Source organism: Mustela lutreola, chromosome 9 (assembly GCF_030435805.1).
Source record: "Mustela lutreola isolate mMusLut2 chromosome 9, mMusLut2.pri, whole genome shotgun sequence".
NCBI lineage: Eukaryota > Metazoa > Chordata > Mammalia > Carnivora > Mustelidae > Mustela > Mustela lutreola.
In genome coordinates this window covers 117,891,716-117,905,316 of record NC_081298.1, presented here as the reverse complement: position 1 = coordinate 117,905,316, position 13,601 = coordinate 117,891,716, and the positions used below count along the sequence as shown (strand labels likewise).

General features: G+C 35.6%; 1 long non-coding RNA gene across 1 annotated transcript in view; it reads left to right on the top strand.

The window, feature by feature from the left end:
• LOC131840538 (uncharacterized) overlaps positions 1-13,601 on the top strand; it is a 288,807-nt gene that overhangs the window by 177,238 nt on the left and 97,968 nt on the right. Inside the window, exon 2 of the long non-coding RNA XR_009357392.1 lies at positions 6,927-7,160. This is a non-coding gene — a long non-coding RNA (uncharacterized LOC131840538). The remainder of the gene's footprint in view (positions 1-6,926; positions 7,161-13,601) is intronic.

Here is a 13,601-nt window from a genome sequence, read left to right as displayed (position 1 = left end):
TAAATTTATTCCTACGTATTTTACCATTTTTGATGCTATTATGGATTGGATAGTTTCCTTTATTTATTTTTTAGATATTTTGTGATTACTGTTTATAGAAACAAACTGGTTTTTGTATGCTGATTTTATATCCTCCAGCTTTACTGAATTTGCTGATGAGTTCCAAATATGGGGGTTTTTTTGGGGGGAGGGGGTTGAATCTAGGATTTTTTTAAATATGTATGATCATACTATTTGTAAATAATAACAATTTTGTGTCTTCCTTTCTGATTTGGATGTCTTTTATTTCTTTGTCTTGCCTCTTCTTTCTAGACCTTCCAGTACTACATTGAATAAGAGTGGTGCCTACTAGTCTTTAAAATGTTATGCTCTTTAATATCCTGTTGCTATATCTTGAAGAGTTTACATAGTTTTCCTCAGAAATAAACTCTCAGTAGTCTGTATTCAGCATAACAGATTAGTTTTATTTAGACTCTTTTTTTATTCTTCTATTTTTCTAAGAGATATCAGTAATATTATACACCACTTTTTGAATTTTTTTCATATAACATACATAATTTTTGGTGTGTGTGGTCACAACATTAAGAAACCAGTTTACATCAGGGAAATCACAGACCTTAACACTCTAGATCAATATAAATATTTCATCTCACTTACAGACAAATGAGTTATAGTACATGTCACACTCAGATCAGAATAAGATTAAGGAAATTATCTATTAATGTTGTCTCTTCAGTTTGGCTTAGATTGGACATGAGCAATTTCAATCATTTCTCCATTCGTTCAGTATTTTTTGAGTATTGTTTGTGTGCCATGAAAACTACTAAGCACTGAGTATAGGCTAATAATCATACAAAGTCCTTCTAACTCTGTGGAGACTAAATAAATAAATAAATGTTAAAGTTATGGCGAGAAATAAATGAGGATTGAGGTAAAAAATAATAGAAGTTTGGGAGGGATGGATCTACTTTTTAAAGGGTGGTTAAGTAAGCCATGTGAGAAACATAAAACTCATAGTAGGTATAGGATAAAACTGTTAAATGACCCTAGACTCTGGGGAATACCACAATTTGGGTATACTGAGGTTCGGAGAAATCAAGATATTTTTTTTCTGGTTCAGAGAAATCTAGAAATTTTCCCAAAGTCCTCAGTCTAGTAAGTGGTAGAGGCTGAATTTCTCTAACTGCCACATAGCATTGTAATACTAAGTAACACCCACTGAGAAATTCTTGAAGAGCTGAGAACTCTTGAGTAGGTAACCCAGAAAGAATAGAGAAGTAGCCATATGAGAATGGTAATCCTTCATCTATTTGGTTTATGAAAATGGTTATGTGTTGACACTTTTAAATAAAAGGAAGCTAGAAATGTGGGTAAAAAAACCCACATAGTCTTGGGAGTCAGGAAAATAAGGAATTGAATGCCGAATTGCCATTATTGGTTGTGCAGTCTTAGGCTCAGTGAATAACTTAGCGACCAATTTCATTTTCAAGTGGGGACAACAGTTACCATATTGTTGTTGGGTTTAAATTAGGAAGTGTAAGCGAAAGCTACTCACATATTAGTACTCAGTAATTGTAATTTCATTTCCTACTGTAGCAATAAATTTTGTGTTTTACTTAGAATAATATCTAAATGTTAATTTTCTTTTGAGATGGTTTCTGAATTCTTTTCAAAGTCCTTCATTACACATATAATCAGCCTAAGAAAATGGATTCATAACTTGTGTTTGAGAGGAAAGAAAACCCCAGTGACCTCTTCCACATAAGATAGGCAAGAAATCACTTTAATTCAATTTAGAGTAAGGAATGAATTCAATTTGTTAAAATTGCTTATATTCTTTGCGGAAATTGGATACAAATAAAATGAACCTAATAAGTCATTTGCTTCTATATGAGAATCACCTGAATCACATACAAGAAATTTTATAAATCATTTGACAAAGACAGCTAGGAAAACAAGTATAAATAATAATTTCAATACAATTTTTATGTGTCAGTTATTTATTTTTACTACTGATATCATCATGCTAGTCCCGAGTCCTGTGTTCACATTTGCTAAAATATATTCTGTTTATATACACTACATTTGTATACATAGTATATGCTCTCTTTATATATAGATGTATATGCATACTTAATGTGCACACATACATAAATGGATAGATGTATGCATGTATACATATACTGAATACAGATATGAAATGCATAATACATACATGCATATTATGAATAATATAAGTATGGAAAAAGGTATAGAATTTTAAGTTAAAAGCCCTAGTTATGGGATAATGAGCCAGTCACTTAATCTATGGAACCACACATTTTCTTGTCTGATAAATAAGAATGATAATAATAGCTAAATTGGAAAGTATTAAAAGATGTCATACATGGGAAAATTAATTTATAAACTGAAAGACTACTTATGTATAGAGATGTTCACTATTTGTATTCATTTTTAATGCATTGCAGCCACGGAAATTGTTTTTTCAAGTGATAAAAAAGCTACTTAAAACATTCAGGTTAGGGGGCGCCTGGGTGGCTCAGTGGGTTAAGCCTCTGCCTTCAGCTCAGGTCATGATCTCAGGGTCCTGGGATCGAGCCCCGCATAGGGCTCTCTGCTCAGCGGGGAACCTGCTTCCCTCCTTCTCTCTCTCTGCCTGCCACTCTGCCTACTTGTGATCTCTCTCTCTGTGTCAAATAAATAAATAAAATCTTCAAAATTTGTTGAATGAATTAAAAAATATATATATTCAGGTTAGGAGCCCATGTCTCTCTCCCTTTCTTTTCAATGCAAGAACTGCTAACATAATACAACTAACACCAACATTTTTCATTCAGTTTATTCACCTTCACCAAAAACCAATAAATAAATAAATAAATAAATAAAAATGAATGCATGAATGAGTAAAAATTTTAAAGCTCTGAATTTCTTCCTAGTATATTTCCTTTCATAATTAATGAGATTACTGGCTATCTAAAAGAGGGATAAGCAGCCTATTTTGTGGTAGTAGAGGGGAAAATCATCCCAGAAGAATGACTAGAAGGGTGTTAAGATAAACTCACAGTGGACAGAGGACCTCTATGTTATCATTCCTGCCCATACTGTATCACAATTGTTAACACTTCCTGAGTGTTGACTGTGCAAACAACTATGTTAAACATATTCCACTGTGAAAGTCCTTTAAAGCTTACAGCAACCCTGGGAGATACTCACATTTTTTATATTCCCCTGGTAAGAAAACTGATGCTTTATGAGTTGGAAGGCTCACAACTAATAAAGGTCAGGCTTGGGCTTAATTGCAATTCTTACACCTTTAACCACTGTGGTAGTTAAGAAGAAAACAAAGTTCAAATTATGAAGTTAAAGCTCCACTCCCAGATTCAAACCAGTCAAGGGCTGTATGATCTCACAAAGTTTGCTAGGAATCTGTCTTGTATCTAAGCCATAACATGGTTTCTGCACCCTTTGTGGCTCCTGCAAGATCTTAGTGACTTGATTTTGGCAGATTGGCTTCCATGATCCACTGCACACTTTTCCATAAATCATAGGTTTTTAAATAAGAATCAGAATAGTGAATATAATATTTTACCCTACTAAAAAAATAATCTCTTATTCTCTGGGCAGACTTTGTTACTTTCAAGCAAAGTATCAAAAGTAGTAGACAAACTAAATACTATGCCAGTAAAGAATCAATTAATTGCACTCAAGTCACTGGCAAAAACTTGGCTACAAAAGGCACATCATTGGGGTGCCTGGGTGGCTCAGTGGTTTAAAGTCTCTGCCTTCTGCTCAGGTCATGATCCCAGGGTCCTGGGATCGAGCCCCACATTGGGCTCTCTGCTTAGCAGGGAGCCTGCTTCCTCCTCTCTCTCTCTCTCTCTGCCTGCCTTTCTGCCTACTTGTGATCTCTGTCTGTCAAATAAATAAAATCTTTAAAAAAAAGGTGCATCATAAATAACTGATTATTTTAGTTTTGTTGCCATAACCTCAAAATGATAGAATGCAATCAGTATAGCTCATTTTGAGTTTGGGAAATCTCTGCCTTTTCTTTTGTAAAGAGTACAAGGCATTTTCTCTGAATTTTTCTCTGAATTTCTCTGAAATTTAAAAACACAATTTTCTGTACTTCAGTTTCTACAAAAGAAGGACAGAAACAATCCAGTTTACAAAAATTGACTTTGTGTTTTAAAAATATGTATTTGAGAACACGTTTTAAAAGCAGTATCAATTACATCCTCACTCTAAATAGTGCTGTTTGGTGAACACTTAAAAAGAAATACTTGTTGCTTGCCAAACAAGACAGTTGTGTTTTTGACAGTGCAGCCACTAGCTTTAGATTAGCTAACTTTTTTCCAAGGAAAATTAAGTGTTTGGGAGTCATTTAAAAAAAGCATAAGGTGTGATTGCAGTAAAAATACAACAATTTAAAGTATTTCTTTTCCATTAATTTTTCTTTCTCCTCTATGTTCTCTCATTATACTCATAGAGCAAATTAATAAGTACTGGAAATGCCCAGTTATGAACATCTACATGTGGACTTGAGAGAGCATGTGGCTAGTTTAGACTATAAGATACTTCAGTTTGTTTGTTTTTTTTTTAAGTTGTTCTAAGGATGAGATTTAGGTGATGGCATTTAGGATGTACTATTTCAAAATATGGCTCCTTGGGATATTGAGTATTTTAAGTTGAAGGAATTTGGGAAGATAGTAGATGTAGACAGGTCACTGTGACCTTCCCCCTGACCTTCTCCCCTGAGCCAAATCTTAAACCCCTCCTGGGAAAGTTGCCCCACCTATTCCCAGAGGAGACCCCTTACCTCTAAAGGCAAAGCAACACCTAGAAGAATGTTCACAAATAGGCCTGCTAAGCTTCCCACAGTTTACACACTTCATACTCCTTAACATTTCTTAATTTCCTATGATGTTCACTCTTCATCAAACCTAGCATAAAAATACTAAAGTCTACTTGTTTCTCCAGTTCTTCATTTTTTTTTTAATAGAGGCTTTCTTATCACATAGAAATATATAGTAAATCAATGTGAGTGCTTTTCTTCTGTTAATCTGTCTTTGTAAGTTTATTTTTCCACTCTAAGAACCCTAAGAAGGTCTCAGAAAATGTTTTCCTCCCCCATGCGCATCTAAGAAGAAAGCATGAAAAGGAGTACTCAGTGGCATTGACACAGGTCTATCCCTTCCTGCTCAGTGAGAAGTTCAGCCACAGTCAAATTCCTCTTTCTAAAATGTACTGAAAGCCTTCCTTAATCGCCTCACTTTGCTTTGTGAAATTCTTTTCTTGTCTTCTATGTGAAATCTACTTTTATACTTTTCTTCCTTCCAACTTGTGTGATGCTGTATCTAAAGCAATGATGGCTGCCGGTTTCTCAGGATGTCACTCTTCTTGCGGATGACCCAGCCTGTTGTGAGTTTGCTGATGTTCAGTGCACAGAGGAGCCAACATTAGTTATTGCCCTGAAGACGCGGATTTCCTTCCCAATCACTTCCTGCTGTCAGGTTTTCCAGAACCTACTGCAAATGTTATATGATAACATGGTTAATCCTACTTTCCCAAATCCAAGCATTTGATACCTGATGTCAAAGGGATGGCACTATTAAGAGTAATATTTTTAAGAGTAATATTTTTCTGTAGCTGCCTGAGATACCAAGAACACTGTTGATCTTTGTGTACTTTTACTGGTCAAGGCTCTTGGCCTCTCACTTGCCTGTGGCTACTCGTTCACTTAAAGCTTTAGACAAGATTAGCCCAATACAAATAATTCTCTTAAGACATTCTATTACCAATATCTGGATGTCCATGGCAACTCAACTTTGGTACAATAAGAGCAGTAGAATTAAATTTAAAAGCCACTGGTAACCATTATTTTCCTAAAGCCCCTGAAACCCATTAACATTATCTTTTCTTATCATGAGGAGTGAAGTTATTTTCTGGACTCCCTTCTGGAGGTTCAACACTGTTGATGTGCAAGTGTGATCTCAACAGAAAGGAACTTGAATTAGTCCATATTGAATTGATGCTATTAAGTCATTTTATCCATTCCAGGCACCAGGGTTTTAGATGGAATTTTAAGTTAGACCCAACTCATTTGGGTGTCTCTCCCCAGCCCCTTAACAAGATCTAAAATGGGTTATTTGGGTTTAGGGTAAAAAGGATCCCAAGCTTCCGTAGGTGTATTTCTCTAGTTTTGCATGTGTCATGGACCATGGCTATAGAAGAGGGAACCCAAAATAAGAATAATTAAGATTTGTTGTGTGCACTGTGTTTCTTAAGCACTGTTATAAATGCTCATATAAATTATCTTATTTAATCACTACAATATACCAGACATATAGAACTTTGGAGAGGCTATTGGGGTTCAAACTGGTTAAAACACTTGCTTAAGATCAAAGTGCTGACAAGTGGCAAAGCTTGACTTTGAACTTGTCTGTGACTTGTCTAGGGATTTCTTTTTCTTTCTTTCTTTTTTTCTTTCTTTCTTTTACTTTGTTTATTCTTAGTGTGATATAGGGAAAGACTTATAAATCACTTTAGTTTTCAGTTAGAGGAGCACCATTTCTATTTAATGCCCTATCATCCAAAACACCAAACAATAATAAAAACAATTACTCTTAACTGACTGTGCCTTAAATGTCAGGTATCAAGTGTGATTTTGATTAAAGAACTCTTAGGAATGTATGATAATTATTTTAGCAAAAGAAAAAAAAAGGAAATGATATTCTTGAGATGACTAAAAATATTTATATTTAGAATGTACCCTGGTGAATCAAGGAATTACATAAGCTTTTTCTTTTTGTTATAAAGTCTTCTTTTTAGAATAAAGGATAAAGCTGTAGCAAACATAAATCACTTGTTATAAATTTTCCTTAAGAATGAACAAGCTAATTGCTAATAAATTTGTACTATCTTTGCAGAAATCTTGTGTGAGGTGGATTGGAAATTGACAGACTCCATTTCTGGTAACAGCAATAGGAAACTGAGCTATGGAAAGGACCAGGTCTGGTTACGGGTTAGAGCTCAAACTCTCAATATACTGATCATCCTTTTCTCAAATGATGTTGGAGATGTTCTTCAGCTTTCTTGGAGATGAAAGGCCTGGAAACTTCTAGAAGAAGCTCCAGAAATGCCATTTCATGGTCCAAGAGAAGGTAAGAGTACCACATGCATTGCCTATCATATCTGAGATTATGAGGATATTTTATCTTAAGATGTAGGACTATAAATCCTGTATTTTATCTAATTTTTCATTACCCTCCTCTCCCACTCATCAGTAAATATCTGCTCAATACGTTGGTTATTATAAGAGCACATTTTTTTTAAGGGCACGTTTTGATTTGTGTAATAGATATGGTATTAGAAAGGGTAATGAACTATTTTTACTGCTGAAATAGGTCATCCTATCAGAATGGCATCATATATTACTTAAGGTATAGCTAGAGATCTTAGAGGTGCCCAATTAAAAGTGCTTCTAGCCCAATGAAAAGCAAAATGGCATTAGCAGAAGTTCATTGACTCTGTTCTCAGCTTGAACGGCTCAGACTTTTGAACTTCAAGTTCTTTTAGATAATATACCTCTCTCAACTCCCTTCGCAAATGTTTGACGTCAGTGAAAGGTGTTCTAATTCATTTTTTGCTTCTGATGTTCCTTACAGAGTTCTTGGAGATAACTAGTATTAATCTTACTTTAGAGATGAAGAAAATAAGATGCTAAGAATTTGGGTAACATATCCAAATGTAAACATTGCTCAGCTTAATTTTTTTTTATTTTATTTTATTTTTAAAAAGATTTTATTCATTTTATTTGACAGAGAGAGCTCACAGGTAGACAGAGAGGCAGGCAGAGAGAGAGGGGGAAGCAGGCTCCCTACTGAGCAGAGAGCCCAATGCCGGGCTCTGTGAGGCTAAATCTCAGGATCCTGAGGTCATGACCTGAGCCGAAGGCAGGCTCAACCCACTGAGCCACCCCGGCACTCCTGGTCAGCTTTATTTTAAAGCCCAAGATCTTAGCCACTGCATTATATCCTATAGCAAAAAGTCTAAGAAGCTATTTGTGGGTCTTTTCTCAATGGGTTTTCATTACTCTAGTCATATAATGATGATAAGTCTTATATTTACCTTGCTCAAAAATTCTGATCAAGCAAAATACCACAAAGAGAGTAATATTTTAAATTAACCCATGCTGTAATTTACTTTCAATCAAATAGCCCCACATTTATTGATTTTCTACTATGTAAGAGTCACTGAACTAAGCACAGCATGAATCAGCATGAATTTGATACTAAAAATAATATAGAAAAGAAGTATTGCAGAAGCTTCTGAGCTCACTTCATGAACAGAGAGCCAATTTTAACTTTTCCTGGACCACCTAAAAGTTTCAACCAAATTAAATACCTAAAATTACCAGACATCTAATTAAATAAGAAAGGGAGCCTTCTCTATCAGATGCAGTGAATAAGTAGAATATATTTAAAAAGAATACATGATAATGGCCCCAATCTTTTCTTTACTTCATTGCTCATTCCTCACCCCAGGGTAGAAGATTCTCATACTGAGAACATTGGGATACAACTTGTATATCAAATGTTATTCATATATTTAGACCAGAAATATGCTGATCTAGGCTTCTGCGTCAGTTGTCTGGCTTTTTCCCATCAAGGAGATCATGGGTAGATGGGTAACTGAGTTGTACATCAGAGCTTTTTCTGATAAAGCAAAGGACATATTCAACAGGCACTTGCCTGACCCATTCAGCTCCCCCTCCCCCTTAGCTCTTGTCAGTTGCAAAAGCACTAGCTCTTCCCTGGTCTCTCCATTCTCAAGTCTGGCCAGTACTTACTGGCAAATTTTTTTTAAAAAATTGCTAAGAGGAGGTGTGTTTCTTATGGATCCCACCACTTACCTGGCTCAAAGAAATACATTTAGCAATAATGAAAACTAAATCACAATTTTGACCAAGTTATGTTTTGAAGTAGAGAACAACCTCTGTTACATTGCATATTGCACGACCCTATCTATTTTCTTAGTCTTGAATGATAGTTCAACCTAAAGTCACATCTAGGATGATGGTGAAAATTAATGGATGTATTGTAAGCACACTGAAACCATAGCTACTGCTGTTTTTTCTTGCATTGTTTTTGCATTGTGCAGAATGTATAAGACAAATGAATAATCCCGGGGAAGATTTTTGTCTAAAGAGATTGACATCTGTTTTTACCATTTTATCCCAATAAATGTCCTAAAATTATAGGGAGAACTTCAAGGAAAATTCTTGGGATTTTACATTTTAAGATGACAAGATGAGGATATGTACCCCTTTTTCATCTCTGAACTTGGATGCTAAGAAGTAAACATAAATTCTTAAATCAGTCTAGGACACAGTATAACCACAGGCCCAATCTAAGAGGAAAGTTGTCAGATCAAGCTTAGACCAGGCATGCCAGCTGCCGCAGGTGCAGATAAGACTAGAAGAAACCAGAGAGTTCCAGACCATGGGCCTCACCCTGAAGGACAGAAACAACACCGTTATTAGCAACTATGACATCAGAGGACATGGGGTGTTGAATGAAGTTCTCTGGACCCTGTTAGATACTACAGATTAGAGGCAAAAGAATTCACGGACATCCCATCACTGAATGGCTTATCCAGATATGAAGCCAACTAGAGAAGAGATGGAATAATGAATAATTACCACGTATGTAAGAATGATGAAAAGTCAATCCAACGCACTCATGTTCCTCACCTTTCCCCCTTCCCCTTCTCTGTCTCTCATACACACACACACACACACACACACACACACACATACACAAACACACACACACACACATATCATACAAAGAAAATAGAGCAAAACTGACATGGCAGGGAGAGGAAGGGCATGAAAAAGAATCTGACAGTGCCCAGAAAAGAAGGTAAACAGGGAAAATAAAATGGCACAGAAATGAAGGTCCCTTTGAGATGTAAAAAGGAGACTACTACAGAATTGAGTAAGTGGTGCCAGAGAAGGCAGGACAAAAGCAACAAAATAAATGAAAATGAGTAAGTTAAAATGCATAAAATGAGAGATGAGGCCCCCACAGATTTGAGGGTTAAAACAAAAACAGAAATATTAATTTTATAATTGAGAAAACTGTTTAGAAATGGAGAAAAGTTGAATCCAAGTTTGAAGGAAGGAATACACCAAATCTTCAGAACAATTGCTACTGAATGAAACATTTTAAGGTGTTTCTTGTTAAACTGTTACAATTTTGAAGATGTGTTTGTGTGAGAAACAGATAGACACAGAGAGAGAAAGAGACAGATCCTTGCATATCCAGAAAGAAATAAAAATAGGCGAATCTCAACATCTACACACAAAAAAACTCCATGCTGGACGATGGGGAGCTAGAAAATCTGACCATAAAGTGAATAGAGAAAATGTTTAACTAGATACTCCACAAAAAAACACTTGTATGACTAAAAAAATTGTGAGAAAACTAGTCTAAGCCAAAAAACCAGTATTTCCTTCTTTTGTAGTCTTCTGGAAAACTTGGTTTGTTCTTATACTCTAAAGCATTTTGTTTAAGTATCAAAGTTAATTGTGAACTTGACTTCCTTTTCCACACCTGAGCTCCCTTCTCAGGTTAACCTTATTCATGCTGACCCCTCTTGCTTGTACTCAGATTGGACCCAAAGTGTGTCTGCTGAATTGATTCATTTTTGTGATTGCAGAAATCTGGGGCTCTAAAAAATTGCTGATAATTCAAGGCACCTGCCAAAACCTAAGCTTTTACAAAAAAGAAAACATGAAAAAAATCAATATTAAATTATATAAAAAAGAAATGTAATGTCACTAGCTAGCCAGGGTTTATTTTATCCACTAACCAAGGCTACAGACCCATGGTAAACATTTTGACATGATCCTCTGGAGTTCTGTGACTTGCCTCCCTAAATAATTGCATTTCATGAAAAATGAAACCTTGGGATAAACAAAAATGTTTTAAAAAAAGTTATTGAGATTGTGATTTTATGTGATAAAAAGTATTCTTTCATGTGTGAGCCTAAGGGGTGTAGAATAATGAAGCAGCTAGATAAGGCAGGAGTTTATTCCAAGTTCTGTTTTAGGCATAGTTTGGATTGAGATGATGTTCCAGGGAGTCAGGCTGGGTTTTTTGTTGTAGTTGTTGTTGTTTTAAAGAAATAAAGATTCTGACCAGCCTTTGGGACAGTTTCTCTCCATCCTGAGTGGCTAGTGCTAGTGTCTGTAAGTCGTGACATTCATATAACTTTCGACAGAATAAGATTTCAGAAAAACTGACAGAACCTTGACTGTCTGTGAATGGCAAGTAGCAATATGAAGGAGAGAACATTAGCTCAGGTCCCTTCGTCTACTTTCTAGGTTTGTGAGGTAAGGATTTTCAAGGGCTAGCTCTAAAGAGACCACAGGTCTTAGACCTGATCTAATCGTTCTCTCTATCCAAAGGGACTATGATTTCACTATATACTATATAAACAGGCAATGAGAGGAGACAGAGAGACCGGAAGAAGAGCGAGGAAAAGAAGGAAGGAAGGTGAGGCAGAAGGAGAAAGGGAGAAGACGCTTAGGATCCCAGTTGAGCATGTGCATTCTGACATGATCTTTCAAAGAGAGAATTAAATAAAAGATGCTGGAAACATCCAGTCACCTTGGTATAGCTGCCTAGGGCTGACTTCTGTGAATCAATTGTACAAAATGTAGTCCTTGCAATATCCTCTCCCTCAATTAATATTTATTGAGCAGCTCCTAAGGTACATGACACATGAAGAGATATGATTCACTTCCTGTTCTCTACCCGTCTCTCTAGAAAATGAAGTCAGTACAACCTTCAGAATACCTGCCTGAGGGGAAAGAATGAACTTGCTTTAACAACCTGAACAAACATTATTTCAAGAACTAATTTTCCACTTATCTGACTCTTACCTTCCATATTTTCAATATCCTGTGATGTCTTGTAGCGATTTAACATTGCAAGTCACTGAGTACAAACGGGCGCCGTCGAGAGTGGGCTTTATGTCCATTTAATTGCTTTAATACTTTATATTTTAAAATTCTCTCTAATGGCAATCAACTGAATTCAGGCAATGGAGCTATTTTTGCTCCAACTAACAAATTACAAATTTTAAATGACTTATTTTAGGTCTCCTAGTTGTTTGGGCTTCAAACTTTCTGATATTAATGCCTGTGTTAATAAGGACACCTGTTTTCTCAAAATTACATTGCATGCATCACAGTAGCTTTGTTACCTTTGCTGTTTATAGACAATATTCATTCTGCAGGTTAGAAAAGAACAAGGTAAAGGAGTTTATCTAACAATTTTCTAACTGCCAGGTCTTGTGCTAAACATGCTGCATTCATAACTACATGTATACTCAGAACATACCTGTGGGGTAGGGTCAGTGTTCATATACTCTTGTTTATTTATTTTTTTTTAACAATACCATTGACTGTTCTCTGTGCTGTACCTTTCATCCCATGACTTGATCATTCCGTGACTGGAAGCCTGCACCTCCCACTCTCCCTCAGCCATTTGCCCATATCCCCCACCTTCTTCCCCTTTGGCAACCATCAGTTGGTTCTCTGTACTTACGAGTCTGTTTCTGCTTTTCATTTGTTGCTTGTTTCGTTGTTTTTGATTGCACGTGTAAGTGAAATCATCTGATATTTGTCCTTCTCTGTCTGACTTGTTTCACTTAGCATATCATCCTTCAGGTCTTGTTATAAATGGTAATATTTCATTTTTACGGCTGAATAATATTCCATTGTGTATATATACCACATCTTCTTTATCCATTTATCTACTGATGGACACTTACTCTTATTTCAAATGAAGCAGCTCATAATTACAAACGATAAAGTTGCCCATTAAGTGGTAGAGCTGGGATTAGAACCAGGCCATCAGACTCCAGTACCTGTGATCTGAACTGCTTCAATACACTTGGCTTTTTTCATTTGTGAAAGCTGCTAAATCAGGTTTATGAATTCCTCTAGATTTGTGCATTGTTTCAGATGAGCGTTTTCTATGTTTTAATTGCTGGGTCATACGAACTGTAGGGGTCACGTTTTCTAAATATTTCTATAAATGTATTTTTAAAAAATATAAATCACTGTAGGATTTATTTTTAATTTCTAATTCTTACTGCATATTTGATTTCAACCTTATTGAGCAACCACATTATACAAGAAATACATACAGAACTGTGAGATCGAAGAGGTAAACATGACAGACTCCGAGTCTGAAGGATATGTGATATATTACTGCAAAGTCTTGGTAAGCAAGTCTACTTTCTGGAAATATTGAAATGGATAATATTTCAACTGTTAATTTAAATGTGGTTCTTTTTCCAATTCATTTGTTATATTTATAAATCTGAACTATATAGATAAATATCAATGCCCGGTAGAATTACATAAGCATCATACAAAGAATGAAACTATCTTCTCTTCTACCAATACTTTACCAATTTCATACAGAGCTCCCAGTATATCGCAGTAAAAAGTTTTGAGAATTCCTTGTATCTTTTTACAACCCAGGACACTCTAAAATATAGGGCTATAACATTTTATAACCTTT